The sequence below is a fragment of the Balaenoptera acutorostrata genome, chromosome 3, assembly GCF_949987535.1.
Source record: "Balaenoptera acutorostrata chromosome 3, mBalAcu1.1, whole genome shotgun sequence".
Classification (NCBI taxonomy): Eukaryota; Metazoa; Chordata; class Mammalia; order Artiodactyla; family Balaenopteridae; genus Balaenoptera; species Balaenoptera acutorostrata.
This window is the reverse complement of record NC_080066.1, coordinates 97477930-97505824: the sequence shown is the minus strand read 5'-3', so window position 1 is coordinate 97505824 and position 27895 is coordinate 97477930. Positions and strand designations below refer to the sequence as shown.

Genomic DNA, 27895 nt, shown 5'->3' with positions numbered 1-27895 from the left:
AGATCAAAGAACAATATAGAGAACCAAGAAATTTGATTGATTTCATTTACAATGATTTGGTTGATTTTTTTACAATGGTGCAAAAGCAGTTCAATGGAGGCCAGATAGTTTTTCCAATGAACTGTGTTGGGACAAGTGTAAACTAAAAATGAACCTCAACCTAAACCTCATGCCAAATGTAAAAATTAATTCAAAATGGACTATAGATTTAAATGTAAAACATAAAACTACAAGACTTTTTGAGGAAAACAATAAAATCTTCAGGACCTATGGCTAGGTGAGGAATTCTTAGATATGACACCAAAAGCACAATACATAAAAGAAAAATTAATAAATTGGATGTTATCAAATTTATTTTATTTTTTTGAATTGATGTTATCAACTTTAAAAACATTGTACTACAAAAGATTCTGCTAAGAGAATGGAAAGATAAGCTAAAGACTGGGAGAAAGTATTTGCAAACCAAAGTTCCATCAAAGAACAAGTTTCTAGAACAAACTTGGTACATCCATACAATGAACTACTACTCACGAGTAAAAAAGAATGAACTCCTGACTCATACAGCAGCTTGGACAGACCTCAAAAGTATACACATACTGTATGATTCAATTAACATAACATTCTTGAAATGACAGAACAATAGAAATGATAAACCATGAGTGGTTGCAAGGGGACAAAGACAGGAGTATGGTGGGGGTAGATGCCAATACAAAGAGGGAGCAGGAAGAAGTGCTTTTGTGGAGATGGTGGTGGTTACACAAATCTTTATGTGGAAAAAAACTGCATAGAACTACACACACACACACACACACACACATACATGCAGATTTTTTTTAAAAAAACATGCCGAAAACTAAGTTTACTCTAGTTAACAGTAATGTACTTATGTCGATTTCCTGCTTTTGATATTATACTACAACTATATAAGATGCTACCATTAGGGAAAGCTGGGTGAAGAGTACACCTGATTTTACTGTATTTTCAGTTTTTTCAAGTCAAAATAAAACGTTTAAAACAACTGTGGCTTAAAGCAACAATCATTTATCTAGCACACCATTATTACCAGTTGGCAATTCTGGCTGCAGTCAACGGAGCAGTTCTTCAGCCAGTCTCCGCTCTGATAACTCTTATCTTTGCAGTCAGCTCCAGTCAGTTAGGTATCTCTGCTTCTGGGGCTTGGCTGGCTGGGGTGATGAGGGCCACTAGGCCACACGTCTCTCCTGTTCAGCAGGCCAGCCCTGCCACCATGTAGGTGGCAGTTACAGGGTTACAAAAGCAGCAAGAGAGTAAGGTCCAATGCACAAGCTCATCATAAGTCTCTGTTTATATCAAGTTGATAGAGTCCTACTCTGCAAAACCTAAATTCCAAGGGTGAGGAAATAGACTCCAGCTATGGTGGGAGGAGGTGCAAAATGTTGTGGCTATTGTTTCTCATTCTACCACAGCCACAGTGTACTTCTGAGTAGTGGAGAAAGAAACTGACTTGGAAGTTCAAGGCTTCATTTCTCCAATCTGCTAGTGACCATTTCTCATACATTCCCAATCCTGAATGACAGTAAGTACGTGGAGAAAAGGAAGGAATAGAAATGTTTTCTTAAAGCATGCACAAGATGGTAGCAGAAAATTTCCTATCCTCAAGGACTTATTCCAGAGACTCAAAAGGTCCAAAGACTAAAACTGTCTAGGTCAGGCCTAATGAAAGTGAGGATGTGGAAGGGTGAGAGGTTAAACAAAAAGCTCCTTGAGGGATGGGACTACAGCTGACATTTCTTGGTATCCCTCACAGGCCCTAAACAGACAGTTCATGCTCATTCAGTATGGTTATTAAATCTGAGAAACACCACCACAGTCCTGGCCTGATTATCACTGCCCCTCTACCAGGTTAACTAGCACATGGCATTGGTGAGGGGTAGGTAGGTTGGAGATTAGGGATCTTTTCCAGACTGGGAATGCTGTTTGGGTTTTTCCTACTTTAAACTTCTCTAATATATAATTTCAGATTAGTTGCAAGAATAATTACTAGGCTTAAGCAAATTGAGAAAGTGAAAGACCTGACCTAAAGTTCGCTCAGACCTCTCCAACTCAAGCCCAGAACCTAGAGATCTAGCAAGATGCTGACCTGAGAGCCAATAAGCCCTGGCTGTACTGAGGACCATTTGCTCTTCGGTTTTTAGGTTTGCCAGAACTCAAAGTACAACTCAGGTGATATGAAACAAATTCTCAGTCCTACTAGGACCCCCACAAGTAGAGGAAGATTTCTGGTTGTGATGCACTCTTGTCAAACTAATTCCCTTTTCCCTGGTAATGGTGTAAATGTTTGCACCCAAGTAAAAGACAGTTTTATTCACTGGATAGTAAGTTAGCCCAAGACTCTGCAAGGAAAAGCTTAACTTCTAAGACACAAATGCCTCTTCCCCAGAGTGGCAAAAATTCCAAGGATTTTCTGAGGCTACAGAGTAAGGACCACACTGAAAACAAGCAAACGAAAAAAGAAGCAACAAAAAAGGTTCTCCTCTCAGGGGAGGATACTATTCCAAGCAGCCCCATCTGCAGTGCAGTCTCTTGGGCTTCCAGACATTACAGGATAAATGAGACTAATATAACGTGTGTGTGGATGCCTTTCTAGTGAACTGCACATCAGGCAGGGCCAATGCTTAAATGAAAGGCAGGGATCTACTAAGGGAATAATACTCTACAAAGACAATTCCATGCCTCGAGATGTAGTATTTCATCCAAGGAATGAAAATAGTGCATATGAAGTCCTCTGGAATATGGAACTGATCTAAAAGACTTCATTATAATATCCAGATCCTCAGTATTTATCAAAAGTATGCCTGTTTCTAGGCCACTGCCTATTGCATCATTCAAAGTATCTTATTGCTAACATAAGGCTTATACCATTATCATCATAAAAGCATAATTTAATAATAATAATAATAAATCTCACAGAGGATTGAAGTTTTACAGCTTGTCTAGCATTTCTTATGCAATATTTTATTTGATATCACCCAACAACCCAGTTAAATAGTTAGGACACTATTATCAGCTGCATTTTACAAATGAATAAACTGAGGCTCAAAAGCTGAAGGTCACCTACCTGACAATGACAGAGCCTGATCTACTGATTATAGATTCAGTGCCCCCCTTCTCTTGTCTCCCACCATGGTAGAATTCCACAAAGGGGGAAATGCATTGAAGAGCTATCTCAGGTACTGAAAAGGATGGCTACTATTCAAAATTGAGAGTCAGAGACCATAGGAGCCAGCCTAAAGCGGCTTCCATGGGCCAAAGTGAGCACAATTTGAGCACTGAAATAAACAAGGATAGTAATGGATTAAGACTCAATGACTAAAATTAGAATCCATGAGTCCATACTAATATAAATAAATAAAATGGATAAACGAGGATGAAGAGAAAGTTCCTCCTGACAGTAGAATTCCAAGTAAAAACTCTGTAGTTTTAACAGGGATGACACTGTTAAAACAGCATTAATGGATGCTAAAACTAAGGCAGTCCTTCTTCTTAGGAAAAAAGTACTGAAATATTTAGGGGAAAAGTGTGCAATGTCTCCAACTCATTTGCCAATGGCACAGAAAAATAAGAGAGCAAGCACTGGGTGGGGGGCAAAAAGTTCTTAGATATTACAATGGTTATAAGTAGGTGCACAGTTTATCTGTAGTCTTAAATTTTCATGGGGTAAATGATTAGAAAAAAATGTCTAAAATGTCTCCTGAAGGAATAGATAATGAAAAACACAAAAGTTGAGAAAGAGAAAGAAAGAGAGAGGTGGGAGGAAGGAAAGCAAAATCAAATTGGATCCATGTAAAGAAGGATATATGAGTCCCCTTTAAGTTTGAAATTTTTCAAATTAAAAAGTTGCAAGAATAAAAAACATATATATTTAGAGGCAAAGCATCAACAAAAGTAGGAATGACACTCTAGCCGAAGGAAAGATCCATGTAGACAGTCCTATGAATGATTTTCATTGTTGCTTCCCTAGAATACTCTGCATAATGCCATTCATGTAGGCACCTAATCCACCTCCTACGGTCTTGTGACTATTTTATGTATGGCACTCTTGTCTTCTCCCTGCCTGAGGACAGCAGTGGCTCAGTAGGGACGTTCACTTTTTAAGGAGAGCATTTTATGTGGAAGAAGGTAACATGTTCTAGCTTTATGAAGGACAGAACAAAACAAAGGTTTTGAATAACAGCAGGATCTAGGTTAGAATGCAAAAAAGGGCTTTGAAAATAAAATAGTTGGGAATATAAGTTACTGAGTTGGTTGTGGAATATTCTCTCACAAAGACCTTTAAAAGATGAATAATATTTAAGAATATTATCAGGCACACATCTGTTAAAGGACAGTTCAAGGGTGTCTTAGTCCATTCGGGCTGCTATAACAAAACACCATAGACTGGGTTGGGGGGCTGGTGGTTAAAACAACAGAAATTTACTCCTCACAGTTCTGGAACCTGGGAAGGCCAAGATCAATGTGCCAACCAATTCAATGTCTAGTGAGAGCCCATCTCCTAGTTCATAGATGGTGCCTTTTTGCTGTGTCCTCACATGGTGGAAGCCTGCCCTCTGGGTGTCATTTATAATGACACCCACGCCTCACGAGGGCTCTGCCCTCATGACCTAATCACCTCCCAAAGGCCCCACCTCCCAACACCATCATTTTAGGAATCACTATAAATTTGGGGGGACACATTCAGACCATAGCAAAGAGCAAGGAAATGTATTAGAAGAGTCTTTCATTCATTTATTGATGCTCTCAGGGTGCTCTCAAAGCTGGGTAAAACATGTTCCCTGCTTTTAATGAACTTGCCAACTAGTAGAAAGATTATTTTAGGATTTTTCTTTCCGTATTATAATAGAACCGTATCACCTTATTTCACATTCTCAGAATCTCTACAGCTTTTTCCTAACATGTTATTATCATCCTAATTGTTGTCATTATAATTAATACATCTATATTTCTATCCTATTACCATTGTCACTATACAGCTACATTTGCATAATATTTTCTAGCCACCAATGACAGCACAACACAAAAACAGGTTAAAAAAACTGCATTCTACAGCCTTGCAACCAGGTATGCTGAGATGGCAAACCACTCCCTCCGGGACCACACAAAAGTCAGATTACTGGGATCTCCTGAGGCTCTGCTTGCAGGCCCCAAGTGCAAAACTGACTCTGTTGCTCCCATTTCCTGGCCATTGGATTCCCTCACTTGATTAATTAACTCAAAATTGCCTCTCAACAGCAATCCAGACTTCTGTTTCCAATTTCCTTCTCTGCTGAAAAGTAAATAGGTCTGACCACATTTTCAAGCCCCTGTGCATGGGTCTTTTGTACTCATAGCAAACCAGTATCCAATGGAAGGGGTCTGGGCCAGTGCCAGGTTGGGTATTTGATTTCTTTGTTGTCTTTCAGTAAAACCTAGCTAACCACAATCCATTTCCACCATTCCTCTGCAATGTGCTTGAACTACAGCCAAGAGCCCATCCTACAAAATGCATAAGAAGAAAAAAAAAAAAAGTAGGAAATAAATAAAGCAGCAGCTATGGAAAAAATTAGGGCTTGTGAATATTGCCCCATACATCACATTTTCTTTTTACATCTTTCTTTACAGAAACCTCTAGACCCTGAATGCACAGTCATATTCAGGAATGACCCCAAGGACTTCCCATTCTCTCCTCCCACCCAAGAAGATTATAGGATTATAAATATGAGGCAAATTCCTGTGCTCCTGTTCCTAGGGCCTATGCCCTGGCTTCTGGCTTTGGGGACAGGGGGCTAAGGTGGCAAATGCCTAAGAGGTTTGAATTACTATCCAAAGAGAGGCATATGGCTTTAGCAGGCCTGTGCCAACACATGATTTGTGTCAGCTCCTTGCCACTCACTTTTTCCCACACCCGGGAAAAATAACATTAAAAATGGGTCTCTGCTCACTCAAGAGGTGAATTTTACAGGACGAGAGGCTTCCCATATGGAAAGGATAATGGTACCAGGCCACAGCGTGTACAGTGAAGGGCTCAGGGTGTTTCACAGCTTCTTTTCCAACGGGTTCCACATGAAGTTAGGCTAACATGACTCATATGTATGGGTTTCTGATCTTTCCTGATCATTAGGAAATGATGAACTTGAAACACCTGGAGGAGTGAATGAATAACATGTCTTACAGACTCTTTCCATCTAATACCAATTCTGTTAGCCATTCATTAAGGAAAGTGGGTATATTGGAGTTCCCCTAATGAGATCTCCAAATTGAGCGGTATACATTATTAAGATCTCTGGTTTTAAATGAATGCTGGAGAGGGTGTGGAGAAAAGGGAACCCTCCTACACTGTTGATGGGAGTGCAAATTGGTGCAGCCACTATGGAGAACAGTATGGAGGTTCCTTAAAAAACTAAAAATAGAACTACCATATGACCCAGCAATCCCACTCCTAGGCATATACCTGGAGAAAACCATAATTCAAAAAGATAGCTGCACCCCAGTGTCCACTGCAGCACTATTTACAATAGCTAGGATATGGAAGCAACCTAAATGCCTATCAACAGAGGAATGGATAAAGATGTGATACACATATACAATGGAATACTGCTCAGCCATAAAAAAGAACAAAATAATGCCATTTGCAGCAACATGGATGGACCTAGAGATTGTCATACTAGGTAAGTCAGACACAGAAAGACAAATATCATACAATATCGCGTATATGAGGAATCTAAAAATATGGGTATAAATGAACTTATTTACAAATCAGAAGTAGAGTCACGGATGTAGAAAACAAACTTATGGTCACCAGGGGATGGGGGGAGGGATGAATTGGGAGATTGGGACTGACATATACACACTACTGTATATAAAACAGATAACTAAGAAGAACCTGGTGTATAGCAGGGGGAACTCTACTCAATACTCTGTAATGGCCTATATGGGAAAAGAATCTGAAAAAGAATGACATGTATAACTGAACCATTTTGCTGTACACCTGAAACTAACAGAACATTGTAAATCAACTCTACACCAATAAAAATTAAATATATATATATATATATATATATATATATATATATATATATAGAAAAAATCTCTGGTTTTAGATAAGGGAACCATATATAAACTAGGTTCTCTCCTGGTTTATGCTTGCCATCCCAGCATAATTATAAGTAGCTCTTCCTTTCACTCTCAAAACTACCCCAGTTTAGGTGATAAATTATGGTCACCCTAGTTTTAAATAACTGATGAGCAGAAGGTAGGTTGACATACTACTGTGCAAGTTCAGAAGCTCAATTATCTTTTCACTTGAAATGCAACACACCTTCACGACCAATATCTAATTTGATGACCATTAAAGGATTTGGAGAGAGTAAAGTCACTAGAGGATCACTTCCATGACACTTGGCGAAGCACAGCTCCATGGCTTATGGGACACTGTGTCCTCATCTCTAGCACAGCCCCATCATATCACAAGCATTTACTGAATGAATTAGTTGGTTATTGACAGATATGACATGAGACACGGCTCTCCCTTCTTGGATCACTATTATTACGACCACAGTGTAAGGTAAATTATTACATGATAAATTCATGGCTTAGATGTTCTCCTCCTTTCTTACACATTTCTTACAAAAAGGTATTAAGAAATGTACAGCCAATTCATAACTTCCTTTTCTAGCACAACTACTGGTGTCTACCAAAGATGCCCATCCTTCAGAATTCAGTCCAACTCACCAAACTTAGATGTTGAGCCACCAGGATGTCACAGTGATCCAGCTCAGAGTGTTATTTCCCAACAGAGCCAAAGCTATTTTTCACTCTGCCAAACCATCAATATTTCCAACATGGAATATACATAATGCAGGAAATTCCAGTTCTAGGACTCAGACATGAATGGTCCCAGCTATTACTGTTAAATTGCATGTGTCAAGAAGTATGTTTTTCTTTTTGGAGGTAAACATTACAGAATGTACACTGTGGTTCCCAGAGGCAATGAAAGTGTACTATGTTATTAGATTTCGAAAGTGGGTAGTAAATCTAAAAGCAGTCAATTTAAGAAGACTATTTTTATTTCTGATCTTGCATGTAATTTAGAATTGTATGAGAGATTACTGTGCTCATAATTTAGGACACACTGAAGAAAGTTTGTGGATTACCACTTTTGGACAACTCGTTTAAGGAAGGCTCAAGTTGAATTAAGTTTGATATTTAGGGCTTGTATAAAAAAATGAGTGAATATCACTCTGTGTTATCTTGAAACAGTCCTAAAGTTATCAGGATTATCCATATGATTTCTATCTTTAGCCATTCTATTACCATGGCACCTTCAAGCCTGTCTCTGTGAAAACGCAACTATGTTTCAAGTAGCCAATAATATTATTAATGAAAATGAAATTATCTTGCAAGTAGCCAACAATATCATTTAAAAATTTTCTTGATTAGAGATGAGTCATTCCAAGTTAAAGAGAATATTTTTTGATAAAGCAAATGGAGTGCTAGAAGAACTCCTTTGAAAACTGTCTCATTTGTCTTTTTTTCCCTTAATGCCTTGTATATAGTAAAGGCTAAATATATATTACATTGAACTGAAATTGATATGGGGTCTTTCTTACACTGACCAAGTTGACTGAGAGAGAGAGAGCGAGAGTTTGGTTTTTGTTTGCTTGTTTCATCACCATTTAAGAGATGATACATTTTACAGTTGCCTTTTCTATTGACTTTAGAGACCAGAGTAAATAAAAGGATTTTTTTTAAGCAACTTTCATTTTAATAGCTTAAGTAAACATGATAATTTTCTTTGGGGATTGTCTTCCGTTTTTTCAGTAGAGATAGGTTTTGCTATTTGACTTTGGAACAGGTAGAACATCCAATCCCAACTCTTTTTAACTATAGGAAGTATTTATTGAAAGTCTAACAAACACTGCATGGCACTAGATTAGGTTCAGTGGTAGATACACAAAAAAGAGACAAGCCATACCCTCAACCTTATATATATTGGAAAGGATTTACATGTGCATGCATACCTAAAGTGTATCAATTATATTTTAATAAGAGAGAGCTTTTAAAAACTAGGAAAATTAAAAATAAGAAAGGAATAATTTCACTGAGGGGTACTGAGAGAAGTGTCAGTTTTGGAGTTAGCTCTTGAAAAATGAGTTCAATTTTTTAGCAGAATTTCAAGAGGAGGGAACACCATGAGCAAAGGCAGAGAAGTACAACAGCTGGTTGTATATTTAACTGGATTTTGTCCATAATTATACATGTGAGTGGTAAAGGGAAATGAGACATTAAGAAAGCTAAGATTTCTAGATTGGGTGAATAGGTGTGAAATGGAGAAATTATGATTTCTCTTTTTCATAGTGAATTAAAGTTATCTGTCAGATGTCCTGCTTGAAGTATTAAGTAGGCAATTAGAAACATGACCTAGAGAAATAAAATAAACAAAAATAAAGACTTGGAGTTAGTTCAAGTATGAGATCCAATGAGATGATTCATGGCAAACTGTAAAATCTCACATTATTCCAACATTTAATGGCTGGGGTAGGGTGTGGAGATAGGGGAGAGGGAAAAGATGCAGACAGAAAGATAGGAGGAGAGCCAGGAGAGTTTACTGTCACAGAAATCAAGGGAGGAGTCAGTATCTTTGATGAGCTGGTCCTGGTCAATATTGTAAAATGTTGCAGAAATTGAATAGAAGATACCGAAGATTCAATGTTGTCAACGGAGTCCTGAACCACACTTCCTAAGCGGTCTTAACATAATGAAGGGTTATTTTTTTGTTGTTCTAATTAGCCAGAAGGCAGTAAGTATAAACATAAATATTATTATCATCACCAGACTCACCAATATTAATTTGATATCTTTTAAGTCCTAATGAATATTTCACCCTGTGCTTCATTTAGGTCAAAAGCTGATCCTTAAACTGGGTAACAACCCTTCCCAATCTTAGGGATTCTTTTTTTTTTTTTTTTTTTTTGCCATAACTATAGTCTTGGACATTTTATTGCTCTGTCATACATGGAAAAGAGCTCCAAGTGTGGCAGTTTTTTGAGATTGAGAGTGGACACTCATTCTGGGGTAAGCCTCATCCTAGGTCTGTAAATCATATAATGAGGAAACTGGTGCATCTAATCTAGTCTCTGAGTGCCTTGGCCATCTTTAGAAGATGTTGCTAATCTGTTGTCCTTTCTTTTTTTTTTCTGGGTTGGGGGCTGCGTTGGTTCTTCGTTGCTGTGCACCGGCTTTCACTAGTTGCGGCGAGTGGGGGCTACTCTTCGTTGTGGCATGTGGGCTTCTCATTTGCAGTGGCTTCTCTTGTTACAGAGCACAAGCTCTAGGCGTATGGGCTTCAGTAGCTGTGACGCACATGCTTAGTTGTTCCGTGACATGTGGGATCTTCCCGGACCAGGGATGGAGCCCATGTCCCCTGCACTGGCAGGCAGATTGTTAACCACTGCACCACCAGGGAAGTCCCTGTCTTTTCTTAACTGTAATAAATCTTCATATTTGGAACAAACATTATGTAGATTTTGGAATTTCACTCTTTAATTGACTAAATATGGAAAAATTGGAAAGCCCACATTCAAGTGGAATTTATATGACCAAGAGCTGTTATGTGATGAGATGAGATAGAAGAGAAGAGGGAGGATAATTTTCTAAGATTGTTTGCCATCTCATTTTCAGTGTCTTCCTTGATTATATTATTTATTTGCATTTTAATTTTTGTGGTCTAGAACTTGAAAACAATCTTCATAGTCCTTTAAATATAATTTTAAATGTGAAAAAGTTCATGGAAAACAAATTTTTGTACAATTCCATCAGCATCGAGAGAAAATATTTTGTTTTTCTTCAACCTAAGAAACTGTCTAATAGGAAGTAAAACAAAGATTGGGAATTGAACAGGTATTTTCTCCCGTTGAACTGGCTGTGTGCTTGAGTTCTTAATGGTTAAATTCGTGGCATTACCTCTTCTGGTATTTCCCCACAGTCAGGTCTTGGGTAATTTGAGAAGTCTCCATTAACTACTGAAATCATATATTCAACAAATAAGGTTTAAGTACACTAGTTAATTTGGGGACTTCAAAATAAATCAGATTTTGAAGTTTTGCTGACAAAGAATGAAACGTAACAACAATAGATCACACTATAAAAATAAACAAGATACTAGGCAAAACAGGGTAAGTTTAAGAGAAATTCAGATTTCCATTTCTGGCAACATGGTGAAATAGATCTATAGATGTTTATTCTATCCTGGGATAGAATATATCAAAATACTGGATAAAAACTATAAACATTACTCAAAATCATGGCTAACTGGCACATAAAGAGAAGATATAGCCCAGAAATAACATGAAAGTGTGATTACGGAAGAACAAGCCAGTGATTTAGCTAATATTTTCTCTGACGGCATTTGCATATCTGAGTGACCCATAGACTCCATTTAGGAGATACAGGTGAAGAAAGTACTGGTGAATTAGAAGACAGATATGAGAAATAACCTAGAAGGCAACTGCGCACAAAGAGATGGAAAATATAAAAGTTTAAGAGATATGGTGATTAGAGTAGAAGATTCAACATACACATAATGAGAGTTTCAGAAGAAAAGAGAAAAAGTGGAGGAAAGACAATGCTCAAAGATTTAATGACGGACTTCCCTGGTGGTGCAGTGGTTAAGAATCCGCCTGCCAATGCAGGGGACACGGGTTCGAGCCCTGGTCCGCGAAGATCCCACATGCCACGGAGCAACTAAGCCCGTGCACCACAACTACTGAGCCTGCGCTCTAGAGCCCGCAAGCCACAACTACTGAGCCTGCATGCCACAACTACTGAAGCCCACGTGCCTAGAGCCCATGTTCCTCAACAAGAGAAGCCACCACAGTGATAAGCCCACGCACTACAATGAAGAGTAGCCCCTGCTCACCTCAACTAGAGAAAGCCCACGCATAGCAACGAAGACCCAATGCAGCCAAAAATTTTAAAAAATAAAAATAAACAAATCAGTAGATTTAAAAAAAAAAAAGATTTAATGACTAGTAACTTTCCAGAACTGATGAAAGACACCAATGCCCAGGTTCAACAATTCTAACGGATATGTAATCAGCACACAGTTTATTAGGCTTCTTGAACCTTGGGATTGATATCTTTCATATATGTATTCATATGTATATCCATATATATCTTTCATATATATGCATATGTATATGTATTTTTAAATTTACTTTTTGATAAGAGATATACCTAAGACAAAAGGAAATTAAAGGGTTGACAATCAAAAGAGGGAGACTATATACAAGGCTCTCCAAATACACTAAGTTGTGAATCTCTATTAATAACAAACAATATGGATTTAAGTCAAGAAGATTTTGAAAGGCAAAGATGATCACTGTACAATTCCCCTGACAGTAGTAGAATTTTAACATATAGAATCAGGACATAGGGTTATACCATATGCAGAAAAAATTAGCAGAATATATAAGGATATATGGATTAGTTCAGCATCATGATGGAGATTTAAACCCCTTTCTCCAGTAATCAATAAAGCAAGCAAAATAAAACAGAAAATGTGGTAGTCATTAGTGCTGTTCACCAAAATTCCAGTTCTCCTACCTCATACTACAGGGAATACACTTTCCTGACCCTTGAAGTTAGGTGTGGCTTTTTTATCCAGATGACTTGCTTTGGCCAACAAAATGTGTACAGAAGTTATGTGTATCCTTCCAGGCAAAAGCATTTAGTGGCCACTGTGAGATACTGCAGAAGAGTTTTTCCCTGCTGTTGCAATCATGGAAACACAGAGTTGGATCCTGTCAGCTGGATCCCTCAATAAAGATGATGTGAGTATGAGCCAAAGGTAAACTTTAATTATGGGGCTGTTTGTTACAACCTAACTCATCATCACCATTACAGTATGATAGAGAAAAATTAAGCAACATGAATTAAAAGTTAAATTAGTGTATATATTTTGAACATGGCACCCAATAACTGGAAAATAGATATGCTTTCATGTAGACATAAAGAATTTATAAAAATCAAATACATTCTACATCACAAAGCAAGTCTCCAAAAAGTCCAAAAATCAGTGTTAGACAGAAGACGTATTTTACTACAATAAAGTTAGAAATCAAAACCAAAAAGAGAACTCGATTTTGGAAAAAAAAGTTGAAATAATTCATATGTCAAAGAACATATAATGAAATTAAGGGGGGAAAAGCATAGAATTAAATTATAATGAAAATGCTGCTCCTTAAAACATTGGATGCAGCTAAAATAATACTTAGCTTGTTGATAAACAAACGTCATTATTTTAAAATAATCTCTAAGAACATATATAAGAAAAGAAGAAAGGGGACTTCCCTGGTGGTCCAGTGGTTAAGAATCCACCTTGAATGCAGGGGACACGGGTTTGATCCCTGGTCAGGGAACTAAGATCCCATGTGCCACGGGGCAACTAAACCCGCACACCACAACTACTGAGCTCTTGCATCTCAACGACAGAGCCAGCATGCCACAAAATACAGAGCCCACAAACTCTGGAGCCCATGCGCCACTAGAGAGAAAAAACATGCATGCCACAACTAGAGAGAGAAAACCTGCACACCACGAGACAGAAGCCCATGCGCCACAACAAAGAGCCCGTGCTGCAACGAAACATCCCACATACCGCAACGAAGACCCCGCATGCCACAACTAAGACCCAACACAGCCAAAAAAATAAAGAAAATAAATAAACTAAAAAAAAAGAAAAGACAGACTAAAAATTACTTATATAAGAATAAAACTTGTTATGAAAATAACAGCATAAACCCAAAGAAAGTAGGAAAATATAATAAAAATGAAATAAAGTAATGTAATAGAAACTAAACCAAGAAAACAGAGCTAAATGTTAGTTTTTGAAAAGACTAATAAAAATTCACAAGCACTTAAAAAGATGGATCTAGTAAAATAAATGGCAGAAATATAATAAAATGGAAACCTAACCACTGATATTGCACTGATCAAACAGAGAATTTAAAATACTTTGCATAAGTATACACCAACAAATTTGAAAACTTAGATGCAGACAAAATTTTAGAAAAATATACATTATCAAAGAGAATATAAAGAAATAAAAAGAATAACTTTATAACCATTAAAAACCAACTAAAAAGTAAAGATATTATTTATAATAACAAGAAAAATATAAGGAACCCAGAAAATAAACTCAATAAAACTTTTGTAAAACTGTATGTAGAAAATATAAAACTTTGTTGAAAGACATCAAAAAACAAATAACAAATTAAGAGACATACTATCTTTCTTAATTAATAGGGTCAACATTTTTAAAGATGATATACATGCTCAAATTGATCTAAAGATTCAATGAATTTCTAATAGAAATGCTAGCAAGACTTTTCAATAGTACCTAACAAGCTAATTCTTAAATCATTGAAATGAAAAGCACTAAAAATAGCCGAAGATGTTTTTAGAGAAAAACCAGGTAGGGAACTTGTTCTTCTGTCATGTATCAGGACTGATTATAAACTATAAAAATTAAACAGTGAAGCACTGGCTCATGGATGAAAAAAAAAACTGACCAATAGATAAAATAGATAGCCCAGAAACAGACCCATGCTTTTATCTAAAATAGACACATGAACAAGGCTGGTATGGCAGTTTAGTAAAGAAAGGATGGGTTAATTAACAAATGGTACTAGACAACTGTTTATCCACAAAGAAAATAAGTAAAAACAGGTATCTACTTTAGACCACTGATTAAAAAATAAATTCTAGGTGGGTTAAGTACTAATGTGAAAGGCAAAAATTTAAAACATTTAGAAGAAAGCACAGGAGAATATCTTTCAGATTCTGGGTAGGCAAAGATTTCTCAAGCAGGAAAACAAAACAAAACAAAACACAAACCCTAACAGAAAAGAGAGAAATTCAATGACATAAAAGAATTTGTTAATCAAAATACTCCCTAAAGAGAACAAAAAGATAAGCCAAAAATTAGAAGGAAGATTGTTGGTCCATATACAGGACCAACAAAGGATTAGCATCCAGAATACATAAAGAATTACTACAAATCAATAAATAGACAACCCAGTAGAAAAAAAAAATGGCAGAAGAACAAGGCATTTCACTGAAGTAAAAATATTGTTGGCCTTTAAACATATAAAAAGATGCCCAGTGCCATTATTAATCAAATAAATACAAATTAAAATTATAATAAGATATTTCACACCTATCAAAATGGTACTATTTTGCTATTTATCAAAAAATACAAATTTTAGTGAAGATATGGAGCAACAGGAACACTCATAAAGAGCGGCTGTCAGCATAAATTGGGACAATAATTTTTGGGTTTGGGAGGGTGGTTTGGAGTTTTAAATTTTTTTATTGAACTATAGTTGATATACAATAGTATATAAGTTACAGGTGTACAATACAGTGATTCACAAGTTTTAAAGGTTATACTCTATTTATAGTTATTATAAAATATTGGCTATATCCCCTGATTGAACAATATATCCTTGTAGCTTATTTTATACATAATAGTTTATACCTCTTAACCCCATGCCCCTATATTGCCCCCTCCCCCTTCCTTCTCTCCACTTGTAACCACTAGTTTGTTCTCAGTATCTGTGAGTCTGCTGCTTTTTGTTATATTCACTAGTTTGTTTTATTTTTTAGATTCCACATATAAATGATATCATACAGTATTTGTCTTTCTCTGCCTGACTTATTTCACTTAGCATTAATACCCTCTTAGTCCATCCATGTTGTTATAAGTGACAAAAATTTCATTCTTTTTTATGGCTAAGTAGTATTTCACTGTATATATATACCACACCTTCTTTATCCTATCATCTGTTGACAGACACTCAGCTTGCTTCCATATCTTGGCAATTGTGAATACTGCTGCTATGAACACTGGGGTGCATGTATCTTTTCAAATGAGTGTTTTGGGATTTTTTTCTTGATATAAACCCAGGAATGGAATTGCTGGGTCATATGGTAGCTCAATTTTTAGTTTTCTGAGAAACCTCCACAATATTTTCCACAGTGGCTGCACCCATGTATATTCCCACCAACAGTTCACAAGTGTTCCCTTTTCTCCACACCCTCCCCAGCATGTTATTTGTGTTTCTTTGATGACAGCCATTCTGAGAGGTGTGAGGTAATATCTCATTGTGGTTTTGACTTGCATTTCTCTGAGGATCATCAATGCTGAGCATGTTTTCATGTGCCTGTGAGCCATCTGCATTTCCTCTTTGGAAAAATGTCTATTCAGGTCTTCTGCCCATTTTTTAATCGGGTATTTTTTGATGTTGAGTTGTATGAGTTGTTTATATATGTTGGGTATTAACCCTTTATCGGTCAAGTCACTTGCAAATATTTTCTCCCATTCAGTAGGTTGTCTCTTCATTTTGTGGATGGTTTCCTTTGCTGTGCAAAAGCTTTTAAGTCCCCCTTTTGGAAAAGCAATTTTGATTTCACTTAGTAAAATTTAACAAACCTGTACGCTATAACCTGAAAATCCCACTCCTACTTACATACGTGAGAGCTGTAGCTCTCAACTCTGACAACACAGTAGAATCACCTGGCCCCATCCTAAGCGATTATGACTTAACCACTCCTCGGTAGGGCTCAGCTATTGGTTTTTTCTTGAAAGCTCCCCAGGTGGTTCTAATGTGCATCATAATCATCTGGAGAGCTTGTTAAAACCCAGATTACTGGGTCCTATCCACAGAAATTCTAACCAGTATGTCTAGGATGGAGGCTAAGTGCCTTGTCCGAGGACCACAATATAAGAACCAATGCCTTAGAGAAATACTTGCCTGTGTACACCAGGAGACATGCATTAAAATATTCATAAGTATGAATAGCAAAAAAATGGAAACAACCCATATGTCCAACAAAAGATTAATATACTTAAAAATTATGTAATATCCAAGCAATAAAATACTACATAGCAGGGCAAGTTATACAAGTGTTCAAGACATATAGAAAATGCTCAATAAATGTTAGCCCCATTCACTGTTTTACTCCAGGTTCTGCGGTGACTGGCATTGTGTCTGGTGGTGGTGCCCCACTCAGGAAATATTAATTATGAGAAAATGGAAGCATATGTTGGTGAGCTAAGTAATACATCAGACATGACAATGGCATGTTGGAAGTAAGTCCAGTCTTATATTACTGTGAATTCATGGCAAAAGATTGAGATTTCTGTCACCGTCAGCAAGAGCTTTGATTTCTTCCAAACAACATGATCTCATCCAAACCAGTCAGCCAGTTAGTGGGGTTACTATCATCTGTCTGAATCTGTTCATTAATAGATCGTGCAACAAATCACCATTGAAACTTACTCTGTGCCCATCACGTTTGAGGCACTGTGGACACAGTAGAGAACAAGACAGAATGAATTCTAGAAGGGGATCCAGATTATAACAAACACGAAAAATACAGGATTTTAAGAAATGCTATAAGGTAATGAAATAGAAGGATTTGATGGAGTGATATGGGTGGCTTCTCTAGATAGGGTGGTCAGGTAAGGACTTTCATTGGAGGTGATTTTCAATTCAGAGCATCTCCTAAAAGCTGTCTGTTCCAAATCACTGTTTAATAAAAGTGAATGAAGTATAGCCACCACGCCTGTGGGAATTGAGGTGGGAGAAAAAGGAGAGGTTAGAGGATATAAGCAGATCAGGCATCCTGCATTTCTCATGGCTCCCTCCAAGCCTTGAATCCATGCTAGAGGTTTATCTTAGTGCTAAATGTTGCTACCACCACATTATTTTTTTATTAAATGGGGAAATAATATAAAGTTACTAGCACAGTGCCAAGCATACAGCAAATATTTGATAAATGCTAACTGCCCTCCACACCCTCTCCATAAAATGAAAGTTTAACCATTTTCCTTTAAATATCACAGTGATGCTTTAAGTAAATTTTAAGGTTCAAGAACATTTAATATTCTAAGTCCAAGCCCTAAGCCAAAAAAACCCAATGAATCATGACAAAGGTGGTGTACTCCAGAAATGTAAGGTTATAAAATAATATTATTCTTTAAATGCTCATCATTTAAACTTACCCAACCATCACTCAAACCACTGAATATTCTCCCCATTGAAACCCTTGAGACCTAACTCCCAATTCCTCAATTCTTTGAGTCTTTCTGTGAGCACAATGCTAAGGCAATTTAAATATACAACAATGAATTTAGGAGTTTGGGATTAAAATATACACATTGCTATATACAAAATAGATAACCAACAAGGACCTACTATATAGGAACTATACTCAATATCTTGTAATAACCTTTGGAACTATGGAACTATACTCAATATCTTGTAATAAGCTATAATGGAAGAAACTATAAAAAAAAGAATATATATATATATACACACACACACACATATATATATAACTGAATCACTTTGTTGTACAACTGAAACTAACACATTATAAATCAACTATACTTCAATTAAAAAAAAACTGCAATAAACAAATATACAACTATGCACAAGTTTACCAATTTGAGATTGAAGGTCAATGTAAATTCAAATGAAGACTACAGGAGCTCCCTAGAGAGCCATGGCCTTCACTCAGCAGGAAAAGACAGTTTCCATATCTCTTGACCAATTTAAAGGACTGGGCTAGGACTAAATGGTGGCCTGGCTCTTAAGGAAATTCCCCTTGGGTTGGGTTCAAGGCTGCCTCCAGATTTATCTTCCAAAGAGAAAGCTCTGTTTCTGTTTTATAAAGAACATGGGAAGAAGCTAAGAACAGGGGAGAGGCAGCACGAGGGATGTTGTCAAATGTGGCTTTATTAGCAGGTTTCTTCCCATGCTCTCCTCTGCGTAGGCCCTGTATGGCTTCTGATGCTAAAACATGACCTTAAAGAATTCTTCATGAAATGTCCAAGATTTATTATTTTCTAAACCCATCTGGGAATTTGGGACTGATTCTAAGTTCCTGTTGTCCTATCAGAGTTGATGAATTGATGAATGCATGGTGAGCTGGGTGGGCGTTTTGAAGCTCCCACTCACCAGGCCTTGGCAGGTTCCTAAAAGATGAAGGGAAAACAAGGAGGCAGGGATATCCTGTTGGTGGCTTCTGTTCTCAATGCCGAGCTGACCTTGCATTTGTGCTTTCATCAGTGAGTCCCGTGAGAGTAGCTTTCTGGGGCTGAAGTGTGAGCCCCCACGCTCTTGTTAACTGCCTAGGAGCCTGGAGGGCTGCCTACTGCCGTTCTTTGTCCAAGGAGGAATGCCCTTAAGGACTCATTACCACACAAACCCTTAAAGTATCCAATTTTTCTGAGACTGCAAATCCGCCCTACTATTCCCCTTAGATGTTATAGGCTGAATTGTGTTCCCCCTGCCAAATTCTTAAGTTGAACTCCTAAGCCCAGTACCTCAGAATGTGACTGTATTTGGAGTTAGGGCCTTTAAGGAGATACTTAAGTTAAAATGGGTTGTTAGAGTGAGCCCTAATCCAATATGACTGGTGTCCTTATAAGAAGAGGAGGTTAGCACACTGACAACGCAGAGAAACAACCACGTGAGGGATACAACGAGAAGGCAGCCCTCTACAAACCAAGGAGAGAGACCTCAGAAGAAACCAATCCTGCAAACACCTTGATCTTCCGCTTTTAGCCCCCAGAATGGTGAGAAAATAAATTTCTGTTCTTTAAGTCACCCAGTCTGTGCTATTTTGTTATGGCAGCCCTAGAAAACTAATATTGATGTCTTCTATTCTTTCTAGCACCCAAACAGCATAAAGACCTAGGAAGTCCCTTCTGGTCCTGAGAGAAGGAGCAAAGGAACCAAAAAATGCTGAAATGTGATAGCTGCTTTAATCAAGTCAATATTCCCGATTTTTAAGACAAGTTGATCCTTTTCTGAGACAGGTTTTTGATCCAGGCTCCAAGTGAAACAGTCCACAGATATTTCTTTTTTTTTGGATTTGAAAAATAAGGGATTTATTTTTTTTTTATTTTTTAACATCTTTATTGGAGTATAATTGCTTTACAATGGTGTGTTAGTTTCTGCTGTATAACAAAACGAATCAGCTATACATATACATACATCCCCATATCTCCTCCCTCTTGCATGTCCCTCCCACCCTCCGTATCCCACCCCTCTAGGTGGTCACAAAGCACCGAGCTGATCTCCCTGTGCTATGCGGCTGCTTCCCACTAGCTATCTATTTTACATTTGGTAGTGTATATATGTCAATGTCACTCTCTCACTTTGTCCCAGCTTACCCTTCCCCCTCCCCATGTCCTCAAGTCCATTCTCTATGTCTGCGTCTTTATTCCCCACAGATATTTCTTGAGCATCGAGGACATCAACAGGACACAAGCTTGGTACCTTAGGGAAGCTGTCTGTATTACTGTAGACAGGCTCAGACAACAAAAAACCCTTTTTGAAATGCTAGTTCTGTCCATTTCTAGCTGTGTGAACTCGAGTAAGTTACCTTACTTCTCTGAATCTGTTTTCTCATCTGTAAAATAAGGAGAATCTTACCTCGAATAATAACTTGCAGTTTGTGTGAAAATTAGAAATATTAACTGTGAAAATTTAGCCTGTTCTTGGCTGGGGATTTGGTGTCCAATAAATGGTAGCTAAAGTAATAATAATCATTATTATTATTCTAAATAAACAACCTAGCACTGAGCTTGCCAATGGCTAATGTCCAACATATATGAACCTTGAAACTTCTCTTTCCCTTCAAGTAAGTTACATTTCAGAGTCCAAGGACCTTAACATACCTGAGATGTAACCATAAACTTTGTACAGATATGCCTGTACAAAGTTATGCTTTACTTAATGCACTTCAGAGATGTTGCACATTTTACAAATTGAAGGTTTGTGGCAACCCTGCATCAAGCAAGTCTATCGGCACTGTTTTTCCAATAACATTTGCTCACTTCACATCTCTGTGTCACATTCTCACAGTATTTCAAACTTTTCCTTTGTTATTATATTTATTATGGTGATCTATGATCTTTGATGTTACTATTGTAATTGGGGGTAGGGGGAGTGCCATGAAACGTGCTCACACAAGATGGTAAACTTAATAAACGCTGTGTGTGTTCTGACTGCTCTACCAACCGCCATTGCCCTCTTTCTCCCCACTCCTCAGGCCTCCCTCTTCCCTAAGACACAATAATATTGAAATTAGGCCAATTAATAACCCTACAGTGGCCTCTAAGTGTTCAAGTGAAAGGAAGAATCGCACATCTCTTACTTCAAATCAAAACCTAGAAATGATTTAGTGAGGAAGGCATGTCAAAAGCCAAAATAGGCTAAAAACCAGGTCTTGTGCACCAGTTAGACAAGTTATAAATGCAAAGGAAAAGTTCTTGAAGGAAATTAAAAGTGCTACTCCAGTGAACACATGAATGATAAGAAAGCGAAACAGCCTTATTGCTGATATGGAGAAAGTTTTAGTGGTCTGGATAGAAGATCAAACCAGCTGCAACATTCCCTTAAGCCAAAGCCTAATCTAGAACAAATTCCTAATGTTCTTCAATTCTGTGAAGGCTGAGAGAGGTAAGGAAGCTGCAGAAGAAAAGTATGAAGCGAGCAGAGGTTGGTTCATGAGGTTTAAGGAAAGAAGTTGTCTCCATAAGATAAAAGTGCAATGTCTAGCTAAGGTAATGAAGGTGGCTACACTAAACAACAGATTTTCAATGTAGACAAAACATTGGAAGATGATATCATCTAGGATTTTCATAGCTAGAGAGAAGTCAATGCCTAGCTTTAAAGCTTCAAAGGACAGGCTGACTTTCTTGTTAGGGGTCAATGTAGCTGGTGACTTGAAGTTGAAACCAATGTTTACTTACCATCCCCAAAATTCTAGGGTCCTTAAGAATTATGCTAAATCTATTCTACCTGTGCTCTATAAATGGAACAACAAAGTCTGGAAAACAGCACATCTGTTTACAACATGGTTTACTGAATATTTTAAGCCTGCTGTTGAGTGCTACTACTCATTGGCAATGCACCTGGTCATCCAAGAGCTCTGATGAAGATGTACAAGATTCACGTTGTTATCATGCCTGATAACACAACATCCATTCTGCAGCCCATGAATCAAAGAGTAATTTTGACTTCTGAGTCTTATTATTTGAGAAGTACATTTTGTAAGGCTATAGCTGCTATAGACAGTGATTCCTCTGATGGATCTGGGAAAAGTCAACTGAAAACCTTCTGGAAAAGATTCATTATTCTAGATGTCATTAAAAACATTTGTGATTCATGGGAAGAGGTCAAACTATGAACATTAATATGAATTTGGAAGAAGTTGATTCCAACCCTCAAATATCCAGTAAACCTGTATAACTTTGAGGGCTTCAAGACTTCAGTGGAAGAAGTAACCACAGATGTTGTGGAAATAGCAAGAGAACAAGAATTAGAAGTGGAGCCTGAAGATGTGACTGGATTGCTGCCATCTCACGATCACAACAGATGAGGAGTTGCTTCTTAAGGATGAGCAATGATGATATTGGTTTCTTGAGATGGAATCCACTCCTGGTGAAGATGCTGGGAAGATTGTTGAAATGACCACAAAGGATTTGGAATATGACATACACTTAGTTAATAAGGCAGTGGCAGGGTTTGAGAGGATTGACTCCAATTTTGAAGCAAGTTCTTCTTTGGGTAAAATGATATCAAACAGCATTGCCTGCCACCACCCAGCTCGGTCAGCAGCCATCAACATCAAGGCAAGACCCTCCACCGGGAAAAAGATTACAAAGCGCTGAAGGCTCAGATGATGGCTAGCAATTTTTAGCAATAAAGTATTTTTTAATTATATTATGTACATTGCTTTTTTAGATATAATGCAACTGTATACTTAATAAAAGTATAGTATAAACATAACTTTTATATGCACTGTGAAACTAAAAAATTTGTGTGACTCACTTTATTGCAATATTTGCTTTATCGTGTTGATCTAGAACTGAACCCTTGATATTTCTGAGGTGTGTCTATGGATTCTTCATATTTTTATTCAAAAACTTCCTTCATCTGCAAATAATGACAATTTTGGCTCCTTTTTTCTAATCCTTACACATTTTATCATTTTTTCTTGATTTACCATTTGCTTTGAAGCAGTGATACCAGGCATTTTTGTCTTGTTCCTGATTTTAAACAGAATGGCATTTTTAACATTTTGCCATTAAGTATTATGTTTGCTGTAGGTCTTTTTGTGGCTACTCTTAAATAGGTTCAGAAAGTTTGCTTTCTCAGTTAGCTATACATTTTTATAATGAATGGTTGTTGGATTTCATCAAATGTTTGTCCTACATTTATCAAGGTTACCATATTTTTATTCACTTCAAACTTCAAAATAGTGAATTACAATAATATAGTTTCTAATGTTTAACTCATTTTGCATTTTGAAAAACATCTAATTTGGTCGTAATTTATTATATTTTGTTAATATATCACCAGATTCCATTTGCTAACATTTTCATTTAGCATTTTCATTCATTAGTCTATGTTCATGAGTGAAACTGCCATGTAATTTTCCTTTCTTATATGTCCTTGTCTGATTTTAGTACCAAGTTTTTTAGTCACCTCATGAGACCAACTGACAAAATATTCTCTCTTTTTTATTATCTGAAAGTTTAGAATTACCTGCTCCCCAGATTATTAGTAGAACTCACCTCTAAAATTATTAGGGCTGATGTTTTCTTTTCAGGAAGATTTAAAATAATGGGTTAAATTCCTTTACTAGTTATAGGATCATTTAGACTTTTTAAACTCTTCTTGAGCCAGTTTTGATATACTTTTTCTCTAAAACTTCATACATCTTATCTAGTTTATCCTAATCTGATGGTATATAGGTCTACAAAATATCATCTCATCTTTTTAGTAAATGCATAATCTGTGGTTATATTTCCCTTTTCATTCCATTTTTTCTTTTTTTTTTGGCAGAGCGTAATTAATTTTATTTCATGTACTTTCTCAACACTAAGACAATAACATTTAAAATCTAGCAGAGAGATGGTTCAGTGTTTTCATGAAAATAATTCAAATTTGTAAATTACTGTTTTACAGCCACACACCTTGCAAATGTCACTATCACATTTGTAGCCCTATGGATTCCAGGGTTTGAGTGTAATCAGCCTTTTATTTTTTCTTCACACACACACACACTGTATTTTATTTTTACGAGATAAATAAACTGACACCAAGCATTGTAAATGGATGACCACAACAAAAACAACGATTGCAATCACCAAACACGAAACACCCTCATACTATGTCATAATATTGACATAATATCATTCTCTCTGTTTTCCATTCACCACTTCTGTCATAAGTTTGTCAATGTTATTAAGTCTTTTTAAAGATACACCCCTTGTTGGGCTTCCCTGGTGGCGTAGTGGTTAAGAATCCACCTGTCAGTGCAGGTGACACAGGTTCAAGTCCTGGTCCGGGAAGATCCCACATGCTGTGGAGCAACTAAGCCCGTGCACCACAACTACTGAGCCTGCACTCTAGAGCCCGTGAGCCACAACTACTGAGCCCATGTGCTACAACTACTGAAGCTCGCACGCCTAGAGCCTGTGCTCTGCAACAAGAGAAGCCACCGCAATGAGAAGCCCGCACACCGCAACAAAGAGTAGCCCCTGCTCACCGCAACTAGAGAAAGCCCATGCACAGCAATGAAGGCCCAATGCAGCCAAAAATAAATAAATAAATTTAAAATAAATAAATAAAGATACACCCCTTTGTCTCCTGCACTGGCTGGAACGCATTTGTCCACTGTGGTTTCCTCAGCACCTAGAATCATGCCTAGAGCACTCTAAGTATTCACTAAGTATTTATTGAATTTAAAAACTGCATGGAAAAAGCATAAGAGAATGTGGCTAAAGACCAAGTTTTAACTAAGTGCCATAGCAGAAAACAATAATTACAAATGCACGGATCTTTCTTTCAAGAAGAAAAAGTAAATAACAGCTTAAAAGTTAGTATGTCCTCTGTTTACACCAATCTTCAGTATTTGCCTAATTCTGCTCCCCTAGATGGAAATATAGATCTTTCAAGATTTAAAACTTACAATCTAGTTCTAGTGGTTTTCATGAAAGCAGGCTTATTTTACACAACACTTTTTAGGCTCTGGTATTAGAAACATAGAAATCATGAGTTTGCTAATTTTTCTTCACTACCATAGACATTAGTCAACAAGTGATCTTTTAACATGTAGTACTGATCCATCACTATTGCTCATTTTCTAAACTGATGTTGCTGATGTGCTGGAAATAAAGGGGCCTCATAAATGCAAAGACACAGAGGAAATGTTGAAAGGACAATGAACTTGGTACACATTGCTCAATGGAGTCCTTCAGATACTGGGCTGTCAAACACAGAAGTGCAGGCCACTCTTTCCATTTTCAGGAAGAATTCTCTAGTGATCAGCAATTCCAACCCCTGCATCTCTGTTCCTAAACCAAACTGAATCAGAAGGGACGAGAAGATAAATCACAGTTTCCTGAACTTACCCTTCTACACATTTAATCTATATACTTAATGGTTTTCTGTTGCAATCTGAGCTGAGAGTCAGATTAATTGCATGACTCCGTAGCTGTAAACAGGATAACTTTGAAGATTAGACTGAGTATGCGCTGGCCCAATCTAGGCTCTGTAAATCCTAACAAAATCCTTATATCAAATTTTTTTGGTTTTTCTGTTTGACAAATTTCTCCCAAAGTGAAATACTGAGAACAAACTTCAGGTAATTGAATCCTGCACAGCTGGTGTTGGGACCCAAGACTTGAAGCTAAAAGATGTAGAGACTACTACAATTTAAGGGAATGACAGTGAGGCAGCGGCACGTGAGTGCCTGGATTGAGGAAAAGGGGCCAGAAGCAGCCCCATCTCTGCTAATAATCTGAGCTTGGCTGAGGAGAGTGGTTGAAATCCCCGAAGAGAAGGCCCTGACCTCATGGAACTCAGGTCAAATGCATAAGGCAAGGCAAATGTAGAAGAATATACTTTAGGAGAAAGTATACTGTCCTGAAAAGATTTAAAGATTGAGTGTATATTTACGTATAGTAAAAGGGATAATGTTTTTAAATTATAAGTGCTAGAGACAAATGCTCTGTATTTAGCATGATAGATACAGGAGACTGTTCTGCATATTTATAGTACAACTGTAAGCCAGTGCCTGGAATACAATAGGTGTTCAATTAATATTTTTAGAAGGGTAAGTCGTGTAAAGAGTTCTGCCCTGGAGTCTGGAGACCTGGATTCTAATCCTGACCCTATCATTAACTAGCTTTGTCACTTCAAGAAAGTCACTTAGCTTCTTTAGTCACAAGGTTTTCCTCTATAAAGCAGAATATAAATTGAATGGTCATAAGATCACTTGCTATTTGAAGCGTCTATGTCTCCATTAGTGCTACAAGAAGACCAGGTCCCCACACCCAGTAAGAACTTCCTCTCAAGGAATCACTGAGCAGAATCACAAAGGCAGGGAAGTGAATGGGGTATTCAGTGAACGGCAGCTAGTCTGGTGTGGCTGGAGAACTGGGCTGTAGAAAGGAGATACAGGTGATGAGCATGGAGGAAATGGATGGAGCTAGGTCTGAGAATAATCCCTTAAAGTGGGAGGGGTAAAGAGCTGCAGCTGAAGATGAGCCCGAAGGATTCCAGCTCATCTGTTAAGCCAGTGAAGTCTATAATATTGTGAATAGTGATGTCATCCTGTATGTTTAAAGGGCAGTGGATTTCAATCCTTGCTGCACATACTGATGTATTTTTTTAATAGAGGTGCCTGGGTCCCCCCCTAGAGACTCTGACTCTGTAAAACTGGGGCGGGGGGGAGGCCCTGACATCAGAATTATTTTTTTAATCTCTGTGGTGGTTCAGGTGTGTGATGAAAATCACGTGAGCGACGCTTTACAGTTCACATACCTTTCAACGTTATCCTTCCATCCTCACAGCCAGCTTAGAAACGGAGCAGAGAACGTAGAATTATCACCATTTCACACATGTGAAAATTGATCTCAAAGAAACACCTCTATCCAAATGACAAGTAGCAGAATTCAGACTCTAAGCTGATTTCCTGAGCCCAGGTCCAGTGTTTTTTCACTGTAGCTCAGCTGCCTAAAATGAAAACAGGGGTAAGTGAGTAAGAATTTATTCCTCAATCCAAGAAAATATTAGAACCAAGAAGCATGACTTGAGGGTAGCAAAGGGTAAATTTAGGCCCAATGAAAAAGCAGTTCTTTGAATATAGTTAATGCATACATGGACTTATTAACCCGAAGCCATGGTAGATGATCATCAAAGGTTCGAAGGAGATTTAAACACATTTATAGGTGAAGGATACACTCTCAACTATTTGAGAGCAACACTCTTTTCTCGTGCATTTTTCAGACTGGTTGTATTATGTTACTGACAGCCTACAAATTATAGTCAGATATCCTCAGAGTTTATAGTCTTATCTGCCTCATACTTCTACTGAAAATTTGATTATCTGTGCCCTCAGAAAGAACAGCACAGATAAGTGAAATTCTCACAAATCAGCTACCAAAAATGAGGATGTGGTGAGATGATCCCATTACCGCAGAAGGCCTGGGGCCTCTGGGTAACATCAGGCAAGCTAGTTATTACATGATTAACATAGGGAAGGAAACTCACAGTTATCGGATGCCTGCAGTGGGGGAAGCCCTGTGTAAGACACTGCATATGCCATCACATTTTGTCCTCACAGGAATCCCAGAAGGATAGTAGTATCATTAGCCCTTTTTCACAGGTGAGGGTAGTCAGGCTTAGAGAGGTTCAACAATATGCTTAAGGTTACAGAGCTCCACACAGCACAACTGAGCCAGAGCTATCTCCAAAGCTTGTGGTCGTTCCACTATACTATGTTTCTCACA

General features: G+C 37.5%; 1 long non-coding RNA gene across 1 annotated transcript in view; it reads right to left on the bottom strand.

Annotated features, from left to right (window-relative positions):
* LOC130707665 (uncharacterized) overlaps positions 1–27895 on the bottom strand; it is a 513593-nt gene that overhangs the window by 452948 nt on the left and 32750 nt on the right. Inside the window, exon 2 of the long non-coding RNA XR_009007670.1 lies at positions 26928–27119. This is a non-coding gene — a long non-coding RNA (uncharacterized LOC130707665). The remainder of the gene's footprint in view (positions 1–26927; positions 27120–27895) is intronic.